The sequence below is a fragment of the Coregonus lavaretus genome, assembly GCF_964263955.1.
Source record: "Coregonus lavaretus genome assembly, contig: HAP1_SCAFFOLD_631, whole genome shotgun sequence".
Lineage (NCBI taxonomy): Eukaryota > Metazoa > Chordata > Actinopteri > Salmoniformes > Salmonidae > Coregonus > Coregonus lavaretus.
In genome coordinates, this window is record NW_028156979.1 from 24,595 (window position 1) to 35,374 (window position 10,780).

Genomic DNA, 10,780 nt, shown 5'->3' on the forward strand with positions numbered 1-10,780 from the left:
TTTTTTTTTTTTTGGGGGGGGGGTTATTTAATACCGAAAAGTAGCTGCTTTTTTATGCGTAATTGTTACAACCTGCTTCAACTGCTATGTTACTGATATAGTGCAAATATGCGTAAATATTCCTGTACTGTACGTTATTGTAGTTGCACATATGTTTGGTACATAAATTGCCACTACAAATATTTTATGGTGCTGATTAAAATAAGTTTTGAACTGTTAATACTTCAATAAATGTGTTGTTTTACAGGGATTTAACCATTTTAGTTATTTTTGTTACTGTGCCTTATAGTCAGCCTATACTTGTACTGTTATACAGTGATACTCCAAGATTCACAGACAAATACAACCTTAACAGAAATCTGAGTACAAATCTGAATGATTGGAAATATATATATTTTTCAAGTCTACTGTAAGTTGATTCGTTTTATTTTTTACATAATAAAATGTGATTTTACATGGAGACTAATATGATGTTATGTTTCTGAAAATGATTTTCTTATCCTCTTTTCTTGTGTTGTTAAAACATCTGACTTTAGAAACAGTTAAAATGGGTTCATGCAGAACCAACATCGGACAGAAAAAGCTTCTGCAGAATTCTAGGCATGAAAGCTTCCGCAGAATTCAATGAGAGAGCGTTGGCTGAAGTCTTGAATGAGAAAGCTTCAGCAGAATTCTATGAGAGAACGTTGGCAGAAGTCTTGAATAAGAAAGGCAGCTTTAGCAGAATTCTATGAGAGAACTTTGGCTGAAGTCTTAAATGAGAAAGCTTCAGCAGAATTGTAGAACGAGAAAGCGTCAATCGAATTCTAGACATAAAATCTTCAGCAGAATCTATGAGAGAACATTGGAAGAATTCTTAAATGAGAAAGCTTCAACAGAATTCTAGATATGAAAGCTTCAGCAGAATTTGACTAGAATTATACGAGACAATGTTGGCAGAATTCCATAATGAGAAAGCTTCAACAGAATTGTAGACTTAAAAAGTTCAGCAAAATTCTGAGAGAACATTGGCAAAGAAATTTAACAAGAGAGCTTCAGCAGAATTGTAGAATGGGTACGCTTTAGCAGTAATCTACAATGAGAAACCATTGGCAGAATTGTAGAATGAAAAAGCAACAGCAGAGTTCTAAAACAAAAAAGTTTTGGGAAAGGCGCACCAGCAGACTTGTAGTATGTTCATGCCTTGGTGAGTCTGTTTTCATAGTCAGTATATTCAGATATTCACTCTGACAGTCATACATATCTACTGCTCACTTCAGCATCACCATGAATATATTCAGTAATAGTCAGCAGAACGGACAGAAAAAAATGGCTCTAAAATCCAAGGTATTTATCATAATCCAAAATGGCGTCACTATACAATCTGTCATTACATTGTGTAGAACACCGTGATATCTGATAGATGATGTGATGAGCAACAAATTGGGCTAACCATTTGTATTCCAAATTATACACCCAATATGTCTGCCAGTCCACCCAACACAGTTCATGTATAGCACTAAATGACAATGTCTGTTCTACTCATTCTAACTCTATACCAGGGCCACTTGCTGGGTTAGAGGATGACGAATGGCCATCTGGCTCGCTCTCGTTAACGGCTCCGAGTTGGTGGGAGAGGATAAAAGGGAAGGTTGCGTTCTCTCTCTCTTTCTCCCCCTCTCTGTGATGAGTGGAGAGGTGCAATGTGATGATACATCTCAGGACACAGTAAAGGTTGGAGCGTGTTCCAGCCGCTTCCTGTGCACTTTGACCCCTCCCTCCATGAGGACCTGCTCCGCGGTTTTCAGATATTTTATCGTTCACTGGCTCATTCCACAGCCTCTCTCTCTCGCTCTCTCTGTCAAGCAGGTTGAAAAGGGGGGATAAATGTTCTGCCTGTCAGACTTGGTCCCTCTCAGGAGTGGCTTTTCCAGAGGCTCAAGGATATGTCTGCTGTTTCAGAGAGACTCTCCTCGTTGGCAGATCGTACTGTTATTAACCATTACAGTAATCAGAGGCAGTTAGTTGTTAAAACATGGTGCTGTGGCCACAAATGGGTAGTTAAAAGAGGCAGTACGTGTGTGTGTGTGTGTGTGTTTGTTTCAGAGTGATCTGAGTGTGGTAGGCTGGTGGTAGTATTGTGTGGTTATGAGGTGTAGATAGTATGGGAGGATAATAATAATAATAATATGCCATTTAGCAGACGCTTTTATCCAAAGCGACTTACAGTCATGTGCGCATACATGTTTACGTATGGGTGGTCCCGGGGATCGAACCCACTACCTTGGCATTACAAGCGCCGTGCTCTACCAGCTGAGCTACAGAGGACCAGGATGGAAGGAGGGAGAGAGAGAGGGAGAACTGATGTGAAAGATGAGTGGGGCTGATTTGTCAGTTAAAAGACTGGATGATATACCAGTTCTGAAGGATCATGTCATGCAAAATCTCCTCAATTACCCTCTGGACACGCCCCCTCTCCTTCCAGCTCACCACACCTGAACTCACTGTGCAAATCTCAAGTCCTCTCCCATTCCTCTGGTAGAAAGCAGCTTGTGTTCTCCTTAGTGTTTGTGGTGGCATGGAGCGGCCCGAGTCCTTATTCCTTTTTCTTTGTTGTGTGTACCCGACTCCAAAATAAGTACCTTTTCTGTGTAGGGAGAATTGTATGTTTATTGCCATTTAGACCATTTACACTGTCTACAAAACATTAGGAACTGCTCTTTCCATGACATAGACTACCAAGGTGAATCCAGGTGAAAGCTATGATCCCTTATTGATGTCACTTGTTAAACCCACTTCAATCAGTGTAGATGAAGGGGAGGAGACAGGTTAAAGAAGGATTTTTAAGCCTTGAGACAATTGAGACATGGATTGTGTATGTGCCATTCAAAGGGTGAATGGGCAAGACAAAATAATTGAACAGGGTATAGTAGTAGGTGCCAGGCGCACCGGTTTGAGTGTGCCAAGAACTGCAACGCTGCTGGGTTTTTCATGCTCAACAGTTTCCGGTGTGTATCAAGAATGGTCCACCACCCAAAGGACATCCAGCCAACTGTGGGAAGCATTGGATTCAACGTGGGCCAGCTTCCCTGTGGAACGATTTCTATATCTTATAGAGTCCATGCCCCGATGAATTGAGGCTGTTCTGATGGCAAAAGGGGGATTCAACTCAATATTAGGAAGGTGTTCTTAATGTTTTGTACACTCAGTGTATATGATACTTAGAATACTTCCTTTGTTGTCTGAAATATCTATATCTCTATATACAGTGGGGAGAACAAGTATTTGATACACTGCCGATTTTGCAGGTTTTCCTACTTACAAAGCATGTAGAGGTCTGTACATTTTATCATAGGTACACTTCAACTGTGAGAGACGGAATCTAAAACAAAAATCCAGAAAATCACATTGTATGATTTTTAAGTAATTAATTTGTATTTTATTGCATGACATAATTATTTGATACATCAGAAAAGCAGAACTTAATATTTGGTACAGAAACCTTTGTTTGCAATTAGAGAGATCATATGTTTCCTGTAGGTCTTGACCAGGTTTGCACACACTGCAGTAGGGATTTTGGCCCACTCCTCCATACAGACCTTCTCCAGATCCTTCAGGTTTCGGGGCTGTCACTGCGCAATACGGACTTTCAGCTCCCTCCAAATATTTTCTATTGGGTTCAGGTCTGGAGACTGGCTAGGCCACTCCAGGACCTTGAGATGCTTCTTACGAAGCCACTCCTTAGTTGCCCTGGCTGTGTGTTTCGGGTCGTTGTCATGCTGGAAGACCCAGCCACGACCCATCTTCAATGCTCTTACTGAGGGAAGGAGGTTGTTGGCCAAGATCTCGCGATACATGGCCCCATCCATCCTCCCCTCAATACGGTGCAGTCGTCCTGTCCCCTTTGCAGAAAAGCATCCCCAAAGAATGATGTTTCCACCTCCATGCTTCACGGTTGGGATGGTGTTCTTGGGGTTGTACTCTTCTTTTTCTTCCTCCAAACACGGCGAGTGGAGTTTAGACCAAAAAGCTCTATCAGACCACATGACCTTCTCCCATTCCTCCTCTGGATCATTCAGATGGTCATTGGCAAACTTCAGACGGGCCTGGACATGTGCTGGCTTGAGCAGGGGGACCTTGCGTGCGCTGCAGGATTTTAATCCATGACGGCGTAGTGTGTTACTAATGGTTTTCTTTGAGACTGTGGTCCCAGCTCTCTTCAGGTCATTGACCAGGTCCTGCCGTGTAGTTCTGGGCTGATCCCTCACCTTCCTCATGATCATTGATGCCCCACGAGGTGAGATCTTGCATGGAGCCCCAGACCGAGGGTGATTGACCGTCATCTTGAACTTCTTCCATTTTCTAATAATTGCGCCAACAGTTGCCTTCTCACCAAGCTGCTTGCCTATTGTCCTGTAGCCCATCCCAGCCTTGTGCAGGTCTACAATTGTATCCCTGATGTCCTTACACAGCTCTCTGGTCTTGGCCATTGTGGAGAGGTTGGAGTCTGTTTGATTGAGTGTGTGGACAGGTGTCTTTTATACAGGTAACGAGTTCAAACAGGTGCAGTTAATACAGGTAATGAGTGGAGAACAGGAGGGCTTCTTAAAGAATAACTAACAGGTCTGTGAGAGCTGGAATTCTTACTGTTTGGTAGGTGATCAAATACTTACAATGGGGGAAAAAAGTATTTAGTCAGCCACCAATTGTGCAAGTCCTCCCACTTAAAAAGATGAGAGAGGCCTGTAATTTTCATCATAGGTACACGTCAACTATGACAGACAAATTGAGATTTTTTTTCCAGAAAATCACATTGTAGGATTTTTTATGAATTTATTTGCAAATTATGGTGGAAAATAAGTATTTGGTCACCTACAAACAAGCAAGATTTCTGGCTCTCACAGACCTGTAACTTCTTCTTTAAGAGGCTCCTCTGTCCTCCACTCGTTACCTGAATTAATGGCACCTGTTTGAACTTGTTATCAGTATAAAAGACACCTGTCCACAACCTCAAACAGTCACACTCCAAACTCCACTATGGCCAAGACCAAAGAGCTGTCAAAGGACACCAGAAACAAAATTGTAGATCTGCACCAGGCTGGGAAGACTGAATCTGCAATAGGTAAGCAGCTTGGTTTGAAGAAATCAACTGTGGGAGCAATTATTAGGAAATGGAAGACATACAAGACCACTGATAATCTCCCTCGATCTGGGGCTCCACGCAAGATCTCACCCCGTGGGGTCAAAATGATCACAAGAACGGTGAGCAAAAATCCCAGAACCACACGGGGGGACCTAGTGAATGACCTGCAGAGAGCTGGGACCAAAGTAACAAAGCCTACCATCAGTAACACACTACGCCGCCAGGGACTCAAATCCTGAAGTGCCAGACGTGTCCCCCTGCTTAAGCCAGTACATGTCCAGGCCCGTCTGAAGTTTGCTAGAGTGCATTTGGATGATCCAGAAGAGGATTGGGAGAATGTCATATGGTCAGATGAAACCAAAATAGAACTTTTTGGTAAAAACTCAACTCGTCGTGTTTGGAGGACAAAGAAGCTGAATTGCATCCAAAGAACACCATACCTACTGTGAAGCATGGGGGTGGAAACATCATGCTTTGGGGCTGTTTTTCTGCAAAGGGACCAGGACGACTGATCCGTGTAAAGGAAAGAATGAATGGGGCCATGTATCGTGAGATTTTGAGTGAAAACCTCCTTCCATCAGCAAGGGCATTGAAGATGAAACGTGGCTGGGTCTTTCAGCATGACAATGATCCCAAACACACCGCCCGGGCAACGAAGGAGTGGCTTCGTAAGAAGCATTTCAAGGTCCTGGAGTGGCCTAGCCAGTCTCCAGATCTCAACCCCATAGAAAATCTTTGGAGGGAGTTGAATGTCCGTGTTGCCCAGCGACAGCCCCAAAACATCACTGCTTTAGAGGAGATCTGCATGGAGGAATGGGCCAAAATACCAGCAACAGTGTGTGAAAACCTTATGAAGACTTACAGAAAACGTTTGACCTGTGTCATTGCCAACAAAGGGTATATAACAAAGTATTGAGAAACTTTTGTTATTGACCAAATACTTATTTTCCACCATAATTTGCAAATAAATTCATAAAAAATCCTACAATGTGATTTTCTGGATTTTTTTCTCTCATTTTGTCTGTCATAGTTGACGTGTACCTATGATGAGAATTACAGGCCTCTCTCATCTTTTGAAGTGGGAGAACTTGCTGTCACGGTTTCGGCCGAGGCTGCTCCTCCTCCTTGCTCGGGCAGGCTTCGGCGGTCGTCGTCCCCGGAGTACTAGCTGCCACCGTTGTATGTTTCGATGTTCGTTTGGTTTTGTCTTCTTTGTACAGCTGTTCCCTGTTAGTGTGATTATGTACCCTTTAAGTGTTCCATTTGTTTGGCATGTGTTGTGCGTAATTGTTTTCACCTGTCTGTTGGTGCTGTTCAGTTTTGCCAGTCGCTTGTTTGTACCGTCGCACTGTTGTTTCGTGCACAGTCTGTTTTTGGAGTTTTACGCACTGTTGCGTTTTGTTCGCCTCCGGGTTTATTTGACCCGTTTGTTATTTTGTTTATTCTAGTAAAGTCTGGTTGACTTAGCTCCTGTGTCCTGCACTTGATTCCACACCACATCCGCATCAGAGCCTTGACAGAATTACGCACCTCTTTAATGGAATCAGCAGGAGCAACAGCAGCGCCTGAGTCGCTGGAGGAGCACGTCCGCGGCCAGGATGATCAGATCCGTCAGCTTGGGACCGCGCTGCAGGACGTCATCAACACATTACACCGATGGGAGTCCAGAGGGGTACCCACACCCCCATCTACCTCACCACCACCATCGGTCGGTCCGCCCATCCCAGGTCCGGAACCCAGTGGGATTCGGCTCTCGCTCCCGAGGGCGTATGACGGCACAGCTGCCGGGTGTCAGGGGTTCCTCCTGCAGGTGGAGCTCTACCTGGCCACGGTACACCAAGTGCCCTCGGGACACGAGAGCGTTTCCGCCCTCATCTCCTGTCTCACGGGCAAGGCGTTGGAATGGGCCAACGCCGAGTGGAGGAGGATAGACGCCACCACCATCTCCTACGCGGAGTTCTCCCGTCGCTTCAAGGCCGTGTTCGACCATCCACCTGAGGGCAAAGCGGCGGGGGAGCGTCTCTTCTACCTCCGACAGGGGAGGAGGAGCGCACAGGCGTTCGCACTGGAGTTCCGGACTCTAGCGGCAGATGCAGGGTGGAATGAACGGGCCCTCATCGATCACTTTCGATGTAGTCTACGGGAGGACGTTCAACGTGAGTTGGCCTGCAGGGACACCAATTTCACGTTCGACCAGTTGGTCGACATGTCCATCCGTCTTGACACCCTGCTGGCCACCCGTGGACGTCCCGAGTGGGGTCCGTCCATTCCATCCTCCAGCACCTCCGAGCCGAGCCCTATGGAACTCGGGGGTGCTGGCGCTAGAGAGAGGAGGAGAAGGAGCCCGAGGGGGGCTGTCCCCTGCACCAATTGTGGCTGTGGAGGGCACACTGCGGCCATGTGCTGGGGAGGGTCTCCAGGAGGAGGGGACAACAGGCCACGCACTGGGGAGCCTTCCCAGGTGAGTAGACGCCCCACTTACCCAGAGCTCTCTGTTGTGCACTTTTGTATACCTGTTAGTTTTCCACAGGTTGCACCTCATTCCCAGCATAAGGCGCTAGTAGATTCAGGCGCAGCTGGGAATTTTGTTGATCGGAAGTTTTGTTTAGATTTAGGGATTCCCCTCCTGCCTGTTGACGATCCATTTCCCGTTCATGCATTGGATAGCCGCCCGTTGGGATCGGGGTTGATTAGGGAAGTCACAGCACCACTTAGGATGTGTACGCAGGGGGGTCATGAGCAGAATATTCAGCTTTATCTGATCGACTCCCCTGCGTACCCGGTGGTGCTGGGAATTCCCTGGTTAAGTACCCATAACCCTGCCATTTCGTGGCAACAAAGAGCTCTCAAGGAGTGGTCTGCTCAGTGTGAGGGGCGATGTCTGGGTGTTTCCGTGGGGGCGACCTCGGTGGAAAGTCCAAACCAAGTGCCCGCAATGCACATTCCACCTGAATATGGGGATTTGGCACTTGTGTTCAGTAAGGCGAGGGCGACGCAGTTGCCTCCTCACAGACAGGGGGATTGTGCGATAGACCTCCAGGCAGGAGCAGCGCTCCCACGGAGCCACGTGTATCCTTTGTCTCAAGAGGAGAGAAAGGCTATGGAGACTTACATAGCCGAATCTTTGAGACAGGGATACATACGGCCCTCCACTTCCCCTGCGTCCTCAAGCTTCTTTTTTGTGAAGAAAAAGGATGGAGGGTTGCGCCCGTGCATTGATTACCGATTACTGTAATTACAGATTACTGTGAAATACAGTTATCCACTCCCTCTGATTGCGACTATGACGGAGTCATTGCACGGAGCGCGGTTTTTCACAAAACTGGATCTCAGGAGCGCATATAACTTGGTGCGCATTAGGGAGGGCGACGAATGGAAAACAGCATTTAGTACCACTTCGGGTCATTACGAGTATCTCGTCATGCCATACGGGTTGATGAATGCTCCGTCAGTCTTCCAATCCTTCGTGGATGAGATCTTCCGGGACATGCAGGGGCAAGGGGTGGTCGTGTACATTGATGACATTCTAGTGTACTCTTCTACCCGAGCCGAGCATGTAGCCCTGGTGCGTCGTGTATTGAGGAGGCTGTTGGAGCACGACCTGTATGTCAAGGCAGAGAAATGTCTGTTTTTTCAGGAGTCAGTCTCCTTTTTGGGTTATCGGTTGTCCGCGTCAGGGGTGAAGATGGAGGTGGACCGTGTGTCAGCCGTGCGTAATTGGCAAACCCCAACCACTGTTAAAGAGGTGCAGCAGTTCTTGGGCTTTGCGAATTACTACCGGAGGTTTATCCGGGGTTTTGGACAGGTGGCAGCTCCCATAACGTCTCTTCTGAAGGGGGGTCCGGTGCGCTTGCAGTGGTCAGCTGAGGCGGACAGGGCTTTTGGGAGACTGAAGGACCTGTTTACTTCGGCTCCGGTGCTGGCGCATCCGGATCCCGCCTTACCCTTTCAGGTAGAGGTGGACGCGTCTGAGGCCGGTATAGGGGCCGTTCTCTCTCAACGGTCCGGCACGCCACCTAAACTCCGCCCCTGTGCTTTTTACTCTAAAAAGCTCAGCCCGGCGGAGCGAAATTATGACGTCGGGGACAGGGAGCTGTTAGCTGTGGTACAGGCCCTTAAGGTGTGGAGGCATTGGCTTGAGGGGGCTCAACACCCTTTCCTCATTTTGACTGACCATCGGAACCTGGAGTACATCCGGGCAGCTAGGAGACTGAACCCTCGCCAGGCTCGGTGGAACATGTTTCTAGCCAGGTTCGTATTTAAGATCACGTACATCCCTGGGTCCCAGAACGGTAAGGCAGACGCTCTGTCCCGGCGGTATGACACAGAGGAGAGGTCCGTTGAGCCCACTCCCATACTACCGGAGTCTTGTCTAGTGGCACCGGTTGTGTGGGAGGTCGATGCTGAAATCGAGCGGGCGTTGCGTGCCGACCCTAGCCCTCCACAGTGTCCTGTGGGTCGGACGTACGTTCCGCTCGAGGTTCGGGATCGACTCATTTATTGGGCTCACACGTCACCCTCCTCTGGACATCCGGGTATTGGCCGAACAGTGCATTGTCTTAGCACTAAGTACTGGTGGCCAACGTTAGCCAGGGATATGAGGGTTTATGTCTCCTCCTGCTCGGTGTGCGCCCAGTGTAAGGCGCCCAGACACTTGCCCAGGGGTAAGTTACAACCCCTGCCCGTTCCACAACGACCCTGGTCCCACCTCTCGGTGGATTTTGTTACAGACCTTCCCCCCTCTCAGGGGAATACCACCATCCTGGTCGTTGTGGACCGGTTCTCTAAGGCCTGTCGTCTCCTCCCTATGTCGGGTCTTCCTACTGCCCTACAGACCGCTGAGGCACTATTTACCCACGTCTTCCGGCATTACGGGGTACCCGAGGATATAGTGTCTGATCGAGGTCCCCAGTTTACCTCCCAAGTCTGGAGAGCGTTCATGGAGCGTTTGGGGGTCTCGGTGAGCCTTACCTCGGGGTACCACCCGGAGAGCAATGGGCAGGTAGAACGAGTGAACCAGGATGTGGGTAGTTTTCTGAGGTCGTATTGCCAGGGCCGGCCGGAGGAGTGGGCTAGGTATATTCCCTGGGCAGAGATGGCCCAAAACTCTCTCCGCCACTCCTCCACCAACCTAACCCCTTTCCAATGTGTGTTAGGGTACCAGCCGGTTCTGGCACCTTGGCATCAGAGCCAGATCGAGGCCCCTGCGGTGGATGAGTGGGTAAGGCGCTCGGAGGAGACGTGGAACACTGCACACGTCCATCTGCAGCGGGCCATCCGTCGACACAAGGCGAGCGCCGATCTCCACCGCAGTGAGGGGCCGGTGTACGCACCTGGAGATCGAGTCTGGCTCTCGACCAGAAACCTGCCCCTCCGCCTGCCCTGCCGGAAGCTGGGTCGGCGGTTTGTGGGGCCTTTTAAAGTCCTGAGAAGATTGAACGAGGTGTGTTATAGGTTACAACTGCCTATTGAGTATAAGAATATTAACCCCTCGTTCCATGTGTCTCTTCTCAGGCCGGTGGTAGCTGGTCCACTCCAGGAAGGTGAGATAGGAGAGACTCCTCCGCCCCCACTGGACATCGAGGGGGCTCCGGCGTACACCGTTCGGTCCATCTTGGACTCGAGACGTCGGATGGGGGGTCTCCAGTATCTCGTGGA